We start from the raw sequence: 15,837 nt of genomic DNA on the forward strand, positions 1-15,837 counted from the left end.
CCGTAGTGGAGGGCTTCGGAATAATTTCGACCACCTTGGGATCTTTAGCGTGCACTGACATCGCACAGCACACGGGCCGCCTTAGCGTGAATGGGTGGTGGTAGTGGTTTTATTAAAAATAACAGTAAAAAAGGAAGGAAAAGATTTTTGCTATCCCCGGCATCTGCCATCGATACTGAAGCACCTGAGCTGGGGCAGCGGAAATAAAGGACAGCAGGCAGAATGGAGAAATGAAATGAAAGAGGTGAGGGGACAGGAATAGAGGACAGGGGGGAGAAGTAAATATGTACAAACTATTTACACAATAAGTAATGTGTCCAGGTTGTGCGCGTGATTAGTTCATTTTAGAGGAATTAAATCACACACGCGCACAGCACTGTGTTGGCTACAACTGGAGTGGGGGCGTCCAGTTATTAATCGTTCAAGGTAGAACTCGCGGAGCGTTCGGTCACTGCGTGTAACTACCTGACGGAGAACAGACGGGACGTCAAGCCCGTGTGTTCGAGGAATGCACAGAGGCTCACCAAAGTTCGCTCACGAGTGCGCGCAGCTGCCCTGCGGCCACAATAGCGTCTTGATGGAGTCTGGTAGTACGCCCTGCGCCCCTATAGGCCGCGAGCATATCGCAACGAGCATCGGCGAACGCGGAGCAGCGAAGGAGCAGATGTTCTAGTGGTTTCCACTGCACCGCATCCGTCACACACATCACTCGTCGCGATTCCGTGACGCACCCGTCGTTCCCCGGGCCACACGCAGCCAATGCGCGGCGCGGAGGATCATTGCACGTGCGCGACAGCCGGTGACACTGTCGATGCGCTCACCTCCCGCGATGCGTGGTCGGTCGGGGTGCTGCTTTCGGAGATGTACGTGAATGGCCGCACGCACGTCCTCCAGCGCAAAGGGGCAGATCGCTGGCAGGTAGTTGGTGTGCAGCGGTCGCGAGGTCGTCAGCTTCTTCGTTGCCGGCGATGCCGCCAAGGAAGTATTTGCGCGTGGAAAAAAACCTGAGGTGGCAAAGTAGAATTGTGGAATGACTGAAACTAGAAAATAATAATAATTGTTGAAAAAATTCGAATAAATTAAACAAATTTCTTGCCTTCGCATTACATGCCCTGCCCAAGCCCATTTCTTTCTTTTGATTGCGACCAGGGATGTCATTAACCCGAGTTGTTCCCTCACCCACTCAGCCCGCTTCCGGTCTCTTAACGTTACACCTATCATTTTTCTTTCCATGGCTCGCTGCGTTGTCCTTAACTTAAGCTGAACTCTTTTCGTTAGCCTCCACGTTTCTGCCCCGTAGGTGAGTACCGGTAAGATACAGCTGTTGTACACTTTTCTCTTGAGGGAAATTGGTAAACTGCCACTCATGATCTGAGAGAACCTGCCATATGCGCTCCACCCCATTCTTATTCTTCTAGTTATTTCCCTCTCATGATCCGGATCAGCTGTCACTACCTGCCCTAAGTAGACCTTTACATCTTCCCGCACCTCGCTGCCAATTGTGAACTGTTGTTCTCTTGCTAGGCTGTTGAACATTACTTTGGTTTTCTGCATGTTAATTTTTAGACCCACTGTTCTGCTCTGCATGTCTAGCTCATTGATCATGCTTAATTAATTATCCGCGTTAATTTCTTTCTTTCCTACCATTCCTCTTCTCCAAGCTCTGCGCAGAGGAGTGCTCCGTGGTCCTTTGTTGGGAATGGGTACCTTTCGTCGTGGCCTGCATAGTGCGCTTTGTGCTTTGACTGTGCTTTGTCTGTGATTGTTACTGAGACCTTGAAATCATATCATCACATCACTTTATTAGAGACCCCCCAATTAGGGGATATTACATAAGGGGTAATATCCCCTTATGTAATATCCTGCGACTGGTTTTTTTTTTTTTTTCGCCGTGGCCTGCCTTCTGTGCTTTGTCTGTTGGTTGTGACTGGCTTCGACTATGCTGTGCATTTTGTTTCTATTTTTGTTTTGTTTTTTACTGGTTTGATTTTCCTTTAAACTGATTTTTTTTTTGTCTTTTGCCGCCGCGGTGGCTGAGTGGTTATGGCGCTCGGCTGCTGACCCCGAAAGGCGCGGTTTCGATCCCGGCCCGAGGCGGTCGAATTTCGATGGAGGCGAAATTCTGGAGGCCCGTGTACTGTGCGATGTCAGTGCACGTTAAAGGACACCAGGTGGTCGAAATTTCTGCAGCCCTCATTGCCTGAGTCTCTTTGGCACGTTAAACGCCCATAAACAAAACCAAACCAAAATTGTTTTTTTTTCTTTGGGGCATTTAGCTCCTTTTCATTTCTTTTAAATTGGCATTAAGCCTGGCAAAGCGTTGGTGGTCCGGATTCTCTCTCTATTTTTTGCGCGGTTTTCTTTTTAGATTTTTTTTAGAGGAACAATAAAAGGGTAAAAGGGCTAGATCGCATCGAAACACCCATGCATTTAATGACACTTTAGGTCCTGCTCACCCCTTCAAATAGCGCTTTCTTTTTTTTTCAGCCCTTTTATACTGCGGTAAAGTGTTTACTGTTCCTTTTTGGGTTGTATTCTTTTCATTTTTAACATGTCTACGGAGGCAATAAAAAGAAAAAAGGCCAATAGGGGAATTGTTTGAGACATTAGGAAGCGGAGCTGCTCCATTACCGCTTAAACGCCAGTTCGAATCTTGCTCGGAGTTATGGCACGGAAAGTGTTTTATGTATTTATTTTTTCTGGTGAAAAATATAACGACGAAAATTTTAAAGTTACGGCTTCGGGCTCGGCTTCAGTTCCGGCGCCGTCTTCACCCGGGTTCAAGGCGCTATTCATGTGATATTGCCGAGAATTGGAGCTACAAGCATTTGATGCTTAACCCTGTAAGGCGCTTTGTACACAATTGTGTACAACGTGAACTCGCGGCTTTTGCTCAGAATGTGCTTTATTTTATCTAGCACTAATTTCTTCGTTTCAGACGGATTTATCATTTATCACCCTTGATCCTGCATGTAGGACCATTTAGTATGCGAACTAGTGAACGCAGCAAACAATATTTCACCGAACAGAGAGCTCGGTAGCATGTCTTCCGCCATTTTACTGCTGACGGACTGTACCACTGGCCCCAGTGTCTTTTTTTTTTCTTTACCTTCTGCCATGTGAATTTTGGAAACAGAATGATTTCACTATACAGGGTGCTGAATTCATACATCTTTGTGTTTAAAATAACCCAGTTTGCAAATATCTTGACAGTTTGTAGGTAATTTTGTATGCGCGTGTAAAAATAACCATTGGTGTTTTCTGTCGCAAAATTAGCGAATTGTCTTTTTTTCAGGCCTGGATACGATAGATTAAAGCCAAAAAATATTTTTTTTATTAATTTATAAATGACCCCTGAAATATTAAACAAGCTAAGTATAAAGACGGTAGCCGTCGTTAGCAGTTTTTTGGTAGAGTTGAGCATTCTTGTATTTTTGGATTGGTCTGACTCGCGGTAGACGACAACACAGTAGCAGAGAGAACGAGTTCTCGTCCGTTCTCTCTCTGCTGCCATATTGTCCAGTACTAACAATGCCGCTTCAAAAACTAGACCAACTAGCCGTGCATCACGCCTCTTTTGATGCTGATCATAGAAGCCCGAATGTGCTGCTTGCAAAATGCTATAAAGATGAACAACGGCCATGGTTATTATAGCCTAATAAGAGCTCTCCCGTTTATACACGAGGTGGCTGGGGTCTACACTATAGCCACTCTAAAGAACATCTAGTAGGCGTTCGTTTACAGTCGCTCTAACGCCGGTTGTAGTCAAGAAAGGTCGTTTCATTAACTGCCCAGAGCGAATTTGGGGATTGAGGGAGGGGGGGGGGGGGGGGGGGGGCAGGATTGTGGTTTAGCCCGGATTTCCATGCTCTCACGCTGTGTGGTTGTTTTTACAGAGGGCTCAAGAGCTGAAGTCTGGTTCAGCCCTGGATTGTGGTAAGCAAGCAGTCCTTGAAATAAGCAAGGTTAGGGCTCCCGCGAATGGTTGGCGCAGTTAACAAACCAGGCGAGTGGTGTGCCTTGCAAAAATCTACAGCATCGGAGAGAAATTTGCAACGCAAACCTTTGTTTTATCGCGAAGCATCTGCACCTCGTGTTCTCACACGTCGACTTGAGAAGAACAATGACGGCAGTGGTGCCTTCGAATGGTGTCTTCACACAAGCCGGAAAATAATGCAACGGCACCAGTTTCGGAGACCAAAAAAGGTTTTTCCTTCCTATTTATCGAAGCGCCGAATACTCTCGGCTTTCTTTTTAACTCACATTACCCCGCTTGTACGCGCGAGCCGAGCAGTTTCATAAAAGTTCGTACGAACATGTCTTATAAATATGCAGAGTCACTGCATGTATTTTTTTTCGTAGCATTTCCCTCACCACTGATGGGTTTTACAGCGCTGCCTGTATAAGAGGCACCTGTGACGGCTTCACAAAAATCGGCGTCTGTGCAGGTGCAAGAGGTGCGCCTGAGTACTGGAGAAGTACTGGGGCAGAGCAGGGGGCAGATTGACCTTTGACCTTCCCCCACGGCTCATGCGATTCCCTGACCTAGCGACACGCCAGCACCTATTATATTGCGCCCAGTTCTTCAATGGTTCACCAGTTTATCGCACGGCGCTCATTTAATGTGCTAAATATTGTGTATGTCCCGAAGGGAGATTTAGTGAAACTGGCAGCATCTTTGAAAGTGGTCGGTTGGTCTTTTTTCTCCGTGGTATTTAGGCAATCATATAGGTTGTTTTCTGCTAAGATGTCTCCTGATTAGGGCTGCGTATTGAAAAGGCTGCGCAAAAGGAAGCTCTCGGAAATAAATTACAAGAAGGTTTATGCAGATCAAAGAGAGAAACCTGCACTCGGTAAGTAAACCTTCTGCTCTGGCCAGCACCATACCTCGCCTTTGTTGGAACCGATATGCTTGTCTATTAGCATATCACTATACGGGGTGTTCCGTAACGATATCATAAAAATACAGGATGATTTTGCAATAAAGATTTAGAACTCTGTAGTAAAAAAAAAATAGTACTCCTGCGAGACTTGGAAACTGAACTTGACAACGTTTAACGCTAGAACCTTATCTAGTGAGGCTAGCTTAGCAGTGCAGTTCGAGGAACAAGCGGCTATTAAATGGGATGTCATAGGGCTTAGGTTAGAAGGACAGATCAGGCGTATGCAGTTCTAAAAGGTGGGCACGTGCTATTCTTCCGTGGATTAGTGGACAGACGGGAACTAAGTGTGGGATTCCTCATCAATAAGGATATAGCTGGCAACATAGAGGAATTCTGTAGTATTAAGTGAAGGTGGCAGTTATCGCAGTTAAGCTTAATAAGAGCTCCAAAGTTTAGGTGGCGCAGAACAACGCGCCTACATCCAGAAACGATGACCAGATCGTTGAAAGCTTCTATAAAGACGTGCAATCGGCAATAAGCAAAGTAAAAACACAGTAGACTGTACTGATGGGCGACTCCATTGCCAAGGTAGGCAAGAAGCAGGCTGGAGACCAGGCAGTGGTCGACCATGGCATAGGCTCTAGGAATAGCAGGGGATAGTTGTTAGTCGAATTCGAAGATAGAAATAATTTACGGATCATGAATATCTTCTTCCGCATACGAGAGTACAGGAAGTGAACTTGGAAGAGCCCCAATGGTGAGACTAAAAATGAAATCGACTTCATACTATGCGCTAAACCTGGCATCGTTCAGGATGTGGCCGTCCTCGGAAAAGTGCGTTGCAGCCACCACAGAATGGTAAGGTCTCGAATTGGCTTAGACTTGGAGGGAACGGAAGAAGCTAGTGAAGAAGAAGTCCATTAACGAGTTAGCCGTAAGAGGGAAAGCACAGGAGTTTAGGATAGCGCTGCAGAACAGATATTCGGCTTTAACTGAGGAAGACGATCTGGTTGTTGATACAATTAACGATAATCTGACAGCTATCATTACGGAGTGCGCAGTAGAAGTAGTCGGTGGGATGGTTAGAGGTGATACCGGCAAGATATCTCAGGACACGAAAGATATGATTAAGAAACGCCAAAGCATGAGAGCGTCTAACTCTACGGACAGAATAGAACTAGCAGAGCTATCAAAGTTAACAAATAAGCGCAAAGTAGCCGACATAAGAAAATTTAATATGGAGAGAATCGAGCATGCTCTAAAGAACGGAGGTAGCCTAAAAGCGGTGAAGAGGAGACTAGGCATAGGTAAAAACCAGATGTGTGCGTTAAGAGACAAAGCGGGCAATGTCATTAGCATTATCGGGAAGATAGTTAAAGCAGCCGAAGAATTCTACACAAATATATACAGTAGCGAATGCAATCAGGACGTTAATGAAAGAGGCAGTAGCGCACAGCAATGGGACATCCCTCCAGATTAAGTAAAGAAAGCCTTAGGAGCAATACAAAGTAGGAGGAGAGCTGGTTAGGATCAGGTAACAGCAGTTCTCTTGAAGGACGGAGGGAAGATTGTGCTAGAAAGACTAGCCACCCTGTATACGCAATGCCTTATGACCTCGAGCGTACCGGATAGAAGCTTAGAAGAGCGCTAACATCATCTTAATCCAGTAGGAAGGAGACGTCAAGGACTTGGAAAATCACAGATCGATCAGGTTACTGTCCGTTGCCTATAAGGTATATAAAGCAGTCGTGGCCTAGTGGTCTGGGTGTCCGCTTCGGCTGCGGGATGTAGTTCGAAACCCACCGCCGGACACCCACCGGTGAAAATGGGTACAAGCCACCCCGCGCCCGGCGCCCGGCTTGCTCAGGGGTGTGTGCTTGGAGGAGGCTCCGTAAACCCCGCTGCGCCCTTTCGGGGGCAAACCTAGTTTCGAACACTCAACCTGCAAAGATGGTTCGTGTTTCCACGTGAAGAGTTCAACTCACGCTCGTACGCTCTAACCAGCATGTCTTAACAGACGTACAACTTCAAACCTATCACTGTGGTCCTGGGCAAGTTGTTTTTGTTTTTTGCTGTCCGACTTTGCGAGAAAAAAAAGGGCCACAAATGCGCTTCTGCCGCACGAGGCGGACTCATGGTTGCTTGACGTCGGAACTTGTCTCTGATCCGTCAAGGCAACGGTTTGGTTCAAGACCCCTTTTCCCAAGCATCTCACCATAGATGAGCCGAGCACCAGGCCGGGTGAAATCTTGTAGGCATTAAAAAAACCGGTAGGTACCCGGCAGCACTGGGGGGTCTAACCCCCCCCCCCCCCCCCCCGATGATCAGGCAGGCTTTCGTAAATACTCAGCAATAGACCATATTCACACTATCAAGCAGATAGAGAAATGTGCAGAGTATAACCAAGCCCTATATATGGCCTTTATAGATTATGAGAGAGAGATAGAGAGAGAAAAACTTTATTGGCGCCAAAAATTGGTCGATTCAGCGGGACCCGGGTGTCTTCATGTTGAAGTTCCGAGTCTTCCAGGGGTGGTGCCCTTATTCCAGGGCCCCACTGAGTCTTGCTACCTCATACGCATGCCGGACCAGTCCTTTTTGGACGGCCAGCACGCTGCTGGTGAGCAGGCTCTCCCACTGTTCCGCATTGGGCTCTTTTAGTTTATGGAATGAATAATTGTTTTTACACTCCCATGTAATATGGTATAAAGTGGGGGTGGCTCCACACCACTTGCATGTGTCCGCGCACTGGTTCGGAAACATTTTGTGAAGTATGTGTAAGTTATGAAAGCTTCCTGTTTGCAGTTTACGCCAACCGACTGCCTCATATTTCGTTAATAGCTGGTGTGGTGGAGGATACGCTATCCTCTGACCTCTGTAGTGATTTAGGATTTCCGCGTACGATGGTTCCACCGTTGTGGTGGGCTCAGGGTCACTTGATGTATCTGCTCGGTTGGTAAGCTCGCGAGCTAGATCGTCGGCCCTCTGATTCCCAGACGCCCCGGTGTGCCCCGGCGCCCAGAAAATTTTGTGCTGAATTTCTTTGTTCGGGGGTCCCGCCTGGAGGATGATGAGTAGCGTTCCCTTGCTGATCCTACCATTAGTGTAGTGCCTGCATGCTTCTTTGTGGTCAGTGATTATTGTGAGCGATTTATTTCTGCGGTATCCTTCAGCTACTGCTAGCGCAACAGCAGCTTCTTCCCCCTCGGATACTCTGCAGCCGCTCTGTGATATACTGGTGACTAGGTCCCCTTGATGGTTCACCAGCACCGATACTACTCTGTGTTCCTTCGTGTTTCTGTTCCATCGATGCAAAGCCGCATCTGCGTATACTACATTTGTTTTTTCAGCTAAGTGCTTTTCTACATACTCTGCTCTCCAGCCCTTCTCCCTTCGTGCAGATTAGGGTCCATGTTGCGAGGGATTGGGCCCACTCTGAGTGTTTGGCGAATGTTATCAGGTACGCCCGCAACCCTATCTTCCAGTTCTTCACTTAAGTAGCCCAGCCTTCGGAGGAGCGCTCGGCCGGTGGTTGACTGCTGGAGCCTGTACATTTGGGCCCCTATTTGAGCTTCCTTTAGCTCGTCAAACGTATTGTGGACTCCCAACTTGAGGAGCTTCTCGTTTGACGTATTTCTTGGTAGAAAGCATTTGACTCAGTGGAAACCTCAGCAGTCATGCAGAAGAGTCTTATGTGAAAATACTGCAAGATATATATAAAGACAGTATCACAGTCCTCCATAGTGTCAGCAATAAAAGCCCAATAAGGACGAGCGTCAGGCAGGGAGACATGATCTCGCCAATACTGCTCACCGCCTCTTTACAGGAGGTATTCCGAGCCCTGAATAGGGAACAGTTGGGGATAAGAGTTAACGGAGAATACCTAAGTAATTTGCGATCCGCTGGTGGCATTGCCTTGCTAAGTCACCCAGGAGATGAACTGCAAAGCATGATGAATGAGTTAGAGAGGCAGAGCAGAACGGTGGTTTTGAAAATTAACATGCAGAAAACGAAAGTAATGTTCAATAGTCTCGCAAGGGAGCAGCAGTTCAAAATTGGTAGCAAGGTGCTGGAAGTGGTAAGGGAATACGTTCACTTAGAGCAGGTAGGGACTGCTGATGCGGATCATGAGAGGGAAATAACTTGAAGAAAAAGAATGGGGTGGAGCGCATATTGGCAGGTTCTCTCAGAACATGAATTACAGTTTATCACTAACCCTCAAGAGAAAGGTATACAACAGCTGTATCTTACCGGTACTCACCTATGGGACAGAAACGTGGAGGCTAACCAAAAGGGTTCAGCTTAAGTTAAGGACATTGCAGCGAGCTATGGAAAGAAGAATGATAGGTGTAACGTTAAGAGACAGGCATAGTGGATCAGGGATGAAATACGAGTTAACGGCGTCCTCGTCGAAATCATGGTGATGATGGATTTTTATGGCGCAAGGGCATCTGTAGCCAAAAAGCGCCATGGCACAAGGTATTTTCTTCTACTCAAGGTGGGGTCAAAGACCCCTTTCCCAAGCATTTCACCCTAAATAAGCCGAGCACCAGACCAGGGGAAAGTTTGTACCCATTGTGTCACCGGTGGGCACCCGGCGACACTGGGGATCAAACCCCGCGCCTCCCGCATGCGAGGCGGATGCCCAGACCACTATAGGCCACCGCTGCGGTATACCTAGTCGTAATCAAGAGGAAGAAATGGGCTTGGGCAGGGCATGTAATGCGAAGGCAAGATAACCGATGGTCCTTAAGGGTAACAGACTGGATTCCAAGGAAAGGGAAGCATAGCAGGGGGCGGCAGAAAGTTTGGTGGGCGGACGAGATTAAGAAGTTGGCAGGGATAGGGTGGCAGCAGCTGGCACAGGACAGAGTTAATTGGATGGATATAGGTGAGGCATTTGCCCTGCAGTGGGCGTAGTCAGGATGACGATGATGATGTTGATGATGATGATGATGATGATGATGACATTAGCTTTCAATACGACATTCCTATGAAAAAAGCTCTTGATACAAATCCTGAAGTAATACTGAAAATGTCCTCAAACATGATCCTCAAGACCTCCTGAGTTTGCGCAATGGAGGGACAAATGGATCCCAAATGGACAGCTTGAGGACTAGTTAAGGACAACCTGAGAACGTCTGAACATCCTGCAGACGTGAGCATACTGAGGTCATACCCAGGACGTCTTTGCGCTGTCTGGGGTAGCTTCCTAGAGAACTAGGCTCAGAAGGGCGAGGAAGTGCGAGGGAAGCAAGACGTGGTAACTGTCTCTGCCTAGATTTCCAAAAAAAATTGTTATTAAGAAAGAAAAGGCTGCGTAACTACCTCACTCTTGATGCACACCATAACCGCACATTGAGGGGAGGTGTGAAGGAGAGCTCCGTGTTAGTTTCGACCACTTGGGATTACTTAACGTGAGCTAACATCGCACAGTACACGGGCGCCTTGCGTTTCGCCTCCATCGAAACGCGACCGCCGGGGCCGGAATCGAATTCGTGTCCTCGGACTCAGCAGTCGTTGCCAAGTTAGCGTTGAGCTAATTGTTGCCCTTGTTTGAGGGAAAGGACTCCAGAGGATCTGCGGTGCTGCGGTTCGCCGTCGCAGATGCCCTGCAGATCCTGAACGATTAACTTTCGGATCCGTCCAACCTTCATCACGCCTTAATTATGACCGTAACTAGATTGACGTCACTCTTGCGTCTTCCTCCCTACTTTGGCCGTCTCCTGGCATCTATCTGTTCCCAGTTCGATGTTTCAACAACTATTCATAGAGCTTTCGTTCGGGCAACCTACCAGTTATCCGGAACGACGCTTCACTATTGCAAGAACTTCCCACCTCCTTTCCCCTCTTTCCAGCATGCTCTGCTTAGATACTGTGCGGGCGGTTACCCTAGGCTCCTCTGACACGCTGCATTTTGTCTTCACAAACTTCCGTTCCACCATCGACAGAGGACGAGAGCGGATCTTTCGCAATACGCTATCAACTTGTCCAGGGCCTCGCGATAGAGCGGAAACGCGTCCGATCTATGCGGCGGCGTTTCCAAAGTGCCCGGGTCCCACTCCTACAGCTGCGAGCACAGTTTAGGGCGGATTATTCCCGAGCCTTGACACAGCACCATAACCGCGTTAATAAAGCCAATGACATTATTTCAAAGGATCAATGCCGTACTTTCCCAAAGGCAGATATTTTCGGGGTCCCATTCCAGACCCCATTTGGCAGGATGCTGACGGACGCTGACGGACAGGATGCAGGCCCGGCCCAGGCTTTCAGGCCGGCCGTGCAGTGCTCTACCTGGCTCTAGTGCACACCTCCGTCTGGAGACGTATGCCCTCAGGTGTTTGGTCGCCCCTCCTCTGGGCGCCGAGCGACAACTCATTTCGCCGGGCTCCTGAAATATCTAACAACGGTTATTCGCCTAACAGAGCAGATGCGATTCAGCCCTTATCTCAAAGAATAAGGCATTGTGCCGTACCTGAGGAGCAAACAGCACTATCACGGGCTAATATTCAAATTTGCTCTATACCACGGCTAGGTTCAGCCGCAGTTACAAAGTATCCCCAGTAAATATGAAAGCGGTAATGCGTTCAACATCATGAGTAGATAGATCATCACCCAGAAGTTTTTGCTTTTTCTTTTTCACGAAATAAAAAATTTAATGTCCGTTTCATGCAACAACGTGCTAGCCGACGGCTACGGATATGTACGGCGAAACGCTGGTTAATGCGATAGCTGGTAAGGCATGTTAACCAATTTTCCTTAAAGGGACAGTGAGGAGAGCTCTATCAATAATTTTTGGTTAGCGAAATCTGATAGTTCGGTATTTCATGGCTTTGTTGCTGCTTGTCCGGCAGCGAAAGATGCATTTATTTCAAAGAAAACTGGATTCGAAGTTGAAAAAGCTTTTTCCCGCCCTCAGATTAAAACTCGGCGCACTCTTATGACGTCATGGCGACTCTTATGACGTCACAGGACAGAGTGACGTGAAACGTGACGTAAACGCAGACTCCGTGATTTCTGGCGGCTAGCGGTGCGGTCTAGCAGCAGCCGAAACGAGAGCTACCGCGGCCGCACGTTGAATGCATCTATCGGGGGTCGCTGCCGTCGCTTCGTTTACGTTTGCACCGGCGTGTTGCCAGCGTCACGATGGATCCCGTTCCCGAACCCGCCAACGAAGTTCTCGCAAAACTCCGGCCTGCATTTCAGCGACCTCAGCCTCACAGAGCGTGCGATGCTTTTGAGGGAGCACGGTTAGGTTAGGCGCCGGCGGGTGGTTTCCCGCTTCCTCAGTGAGCAGCCGCTGCAAACTAAATATCATGACCCCAGTGCGGGGAGTCGCGAGGGGCCAGGACAAGGTCGGCACGTCGCGCCCATCGAAGGCTGGCCGAAGCTTTGGGGCCAATGGATTGTGATTCCTTGAAAGGCGCTGTTGCACGGAGCAGCAGGCGGCGTCGAGAAGGTTGCTCACGGTTGCAAGGGCCAGGTTGTTTATTTTTTTTTGCCACAAAAAACGAATGGGTGCTCAAGGGCGCTCGCGTTTAAAATTGGCGGCTTGAAAGTAAAACCGACGCACGACGCTTCAACGGGTTCCGCGCGTTTCCAGAGGTACGGGGTCGACTGGATCGGGTTCTCTCGCCCACTTGCATGTATACCGTCAGATGTGTACTGTGAATGGATTAAATTAGCCGAGAGCTCGAAGAGAACAGCTCCGCCCAACTGCCGAAGCTATTGAATGGAGCCGAAAACAAACTAGTTGGAGGAGAGCGGAGTCACGGTCTCTGAAGGTTCCAAATCTCTTTTAAAGCGACGACTTTACTGGCCGGGAAATTGCGATTTCGCCGTGGCGGTGCTCCGAGGAGGCACATGAGGTCACAACGCGCGCCTCGCCGCGGAGCGGAACTGGTCTGGCCGGGCCGGCGGCGGCTGGCGCACTCGGCGCGAAATAGAGACGTGCTCCAAGTCTCCGCCTGTGCGGTCAGAATGCGCCGAAGCCGCCGAACGCGTCGGCGGTCAAGCGCAGTTGGAGTATAGAGGGTCTCGCTTTGACCGACGTGAAGTCGCCAGGTAGCGCGCGCGTGCGCATTACGCCGGAGTATAAACTCGCCTTAACAGAGCTTGCACTAAACCGCTAACCAACTTATTCGGTGGTAGCGTCTATGGGAGCCACTGAAACCCCCGCACACTCACTGAATAAAAAAAAATAAACCTGTGCCGTGGCTTCGAATTGAACCAGGGCCTTCGGCGTTTGTGGCGGAGACGCTACCACTCCGCCACGACGGCTCAAGTTACAACCGTCAATAAAGGCGCATCTAGTGAATGCACTCTTCCGATGCAGAAATCTCCGCGCTTTCGCTACGTATATCCTGGCCTAACAGAGCTAGGCCATCAGCAATTTTTCTTAACTGCCTTGTACCTTGTCTCCCGTCCCTAATAAACGATTTCCGCTAAGTAGTTTGAAGTTGACTGGCAGAGCCGGGAATGTTTCGCCGGGCGAGCGAGCGAAGACACAAGTGCTCTTTATACTGTTAACTGCCTTGTGCGATCACCGACCATCGTGCCAACATAGTTTTTCATAGACCGTGGCGATCATCTGACCAGCCTTAACAGGCTCCTTCAAAGGTTTACTAGCACTTAAGCGGCACTTGCAGTTCCTCTGCTGTTCGGCGCTTGTAAATCGAGGCGCGTCAAAAACAAAACCACAGGGCACGCAAAGCTCATAGACGCGAAGCGCCATAACAAACCGAAACTCTCCTGGCTGCCTGTGGCGCCATCAAGCATCGATTTTCTTTGCTTCCAACATTTAGGTTGTCTTTTGTCTCTCTTCCTTGTCTGATAAAAGTGCCCTATCGGTTTCAAAACAAAACTTACTTCAATATTTAACCGCGCAACCTTCCTTTGTCAGCCTCAGAGATTAGTGGTGTCCATGGAGTAAGGAAAATTCCTCCAAGGTGGCATCTCCTGTCCTATGACGTAATCACGTTTGTACTTGCGAGATTGGCCTGTGGCGGCGACACCTGCATTTTGGTTCTTGCAATTTTCTACCTTACAAGAGCTTTGTTTTCAATAAGAGTGGCGTTTTTGTGATCAGGAGCTGGTATTCTAACGATGCAAGCCAACTTAAATTTCTCCTCAGTGTCCATTTAATGGTCAAAGTACGCAACGTACGGTATGACAGCCGCCTTGCTGTAACAATCAGAGGGCTGCTTCAAAGCTGCCTCGCGGTATGCCCACACAGCTTTGGTGCTAACACTTCTCTTTACTGCTCCGTGTTTACTCAGCTCATGCGATTAAACCGACACGCCGTTAGTAACGGCTAAGTCAATCGATTTTTTACTCTTTCCTCCGGCCCACAGACGTTTTATTGCCAAAACAGAGCTTCAGCGGACTGTTCTTCTCTGTTATTGCTGGAGTGCATCATGAATAGTGGCACCCCGGAAATTAAACACCTATCTGTAAGTTATATAGGCCGAAAAACATGACCAGATTTGCTATACAAACACGTGGACGTGACACCTCAGTCGATCATGTCACCGAGAGACAGAGAGATGCTCTTTAATCGAAAAACAGAGAAGTCCGCCGACGCGTAAATTCGCTGACTTGCTATTCTGCGTGGGGAAGGGATTTGGTGAGAGAAAAATGACATGAGAGAGGTGTAGGAAATGGGATGACAAGGTTCACTGCTTAAAACATTAAGTTGGGCTAGTTGGTAACGGCTTAAAGGAATCATATTCTTAGCGGTAAGAAACAGACACAACACCAAGCTACACACACACAGGACACCCGCTAGACTTCAACTGTCTTTACTGGACACTTGTACGACATAAATATGTATCACTGAGCACACGCAGGTGCCTCGTCATCCGCATCAGGTCTAACTACGCCCTCCCCTCTCCTGCACGGCATACGGTTGCGCAGATAACAATCTCCTTTTCTGCCAACGCCAGGGAGGGAGTGCTTACACACATGTCGCCCGCTTCTTGAATACGAAATGCTTCGATAATTTCCCTTTCTTTTTTGTCGGCTCCCACATGCATCACAGACGTAGCGTCATATACTGGGATACAGCCTTTACAACTTCTGCAATGCTTCACCAATTCACAGGCCGGTGGAGCTGAATTGGTGAAGCATTGCAGAAGTTGTAAAGGCTGTATCCCAGTATATGACGCTACGTCTGTGATGCATGTGGGAGCCGACAAAAGAGAAAGGGAAATTATCGAAGCCTTTCGTATTCAAGAAGCGGGCGACATGTGTGTAAGCACTCCCTCCCTGGCGTTGGCAGAAAAGGAGATTGTTTATCTGCGCAACCGTATGCCGTGCAGGAGAGGGGAGGGCGTAGTTAGACCTGATGCGGATGACGAGGCACCTGCGTGTGCTCAGTGATACATATTTATGTCGTACAAGTGTCCAGTAAAGACAGTTGAAGTCTAGCGGGCGTCCTGTGTGTGTGTAGCTTGGTGTTGTGTCTGTTTCTTACCGCTAAGAATATGATTCCATTAAGGTTCACTGCATAGGGAATGCGCAGTAAGTGTGCTGAAAGGAGGAATTACAGTTTGTCTAGGAGACCAATACCATTTAAGTAATCATAGCGTGTCTCTTCTGCCCATGGCAGGCTAAAGGTCCTATACACAGTCGAGTGTTAGAGGAACTTGAGTGAGTGATTCCATTGTAAATGTTCATAGTATGCACTCAGCATACGCTGGGCATTCTAACAAAATATGCTCCACTGTTTCTATTAAGCCGCAGCTGACGCGACACGGACTGTTCGCTTGACCTAAACGGAACTGTAAGGCGGTCGTAAATGCAGCGTTTAGATGAATTCAATAATAAAGGGCTTGCAGACGGCGAGAAAGTTCAATTGGTTGACAGTCTTGATCTGATCTGTGGGTCGATGAAGTGCAGAAATTGGTGGTGACGTGTCGGCAAGCTCCACAGCCGGTTTTTTTTTCTTCGTGAG

The sequence above is a fragment of the Amblyomma americanum genome, chromosome 1 (genome assembly GCF_052857255.1).
Source record: "Amblyomma americanum isolate KBUSLIRL-KWMA chromosome 1, ASM5285725v1, whole genome shotgun sequence".
NCBI lineage: Eukaryota > Metazoa > Arthropoda > Arachnida > Ixodida > Ixodidae > Amblyomma > Amblyomma americanum.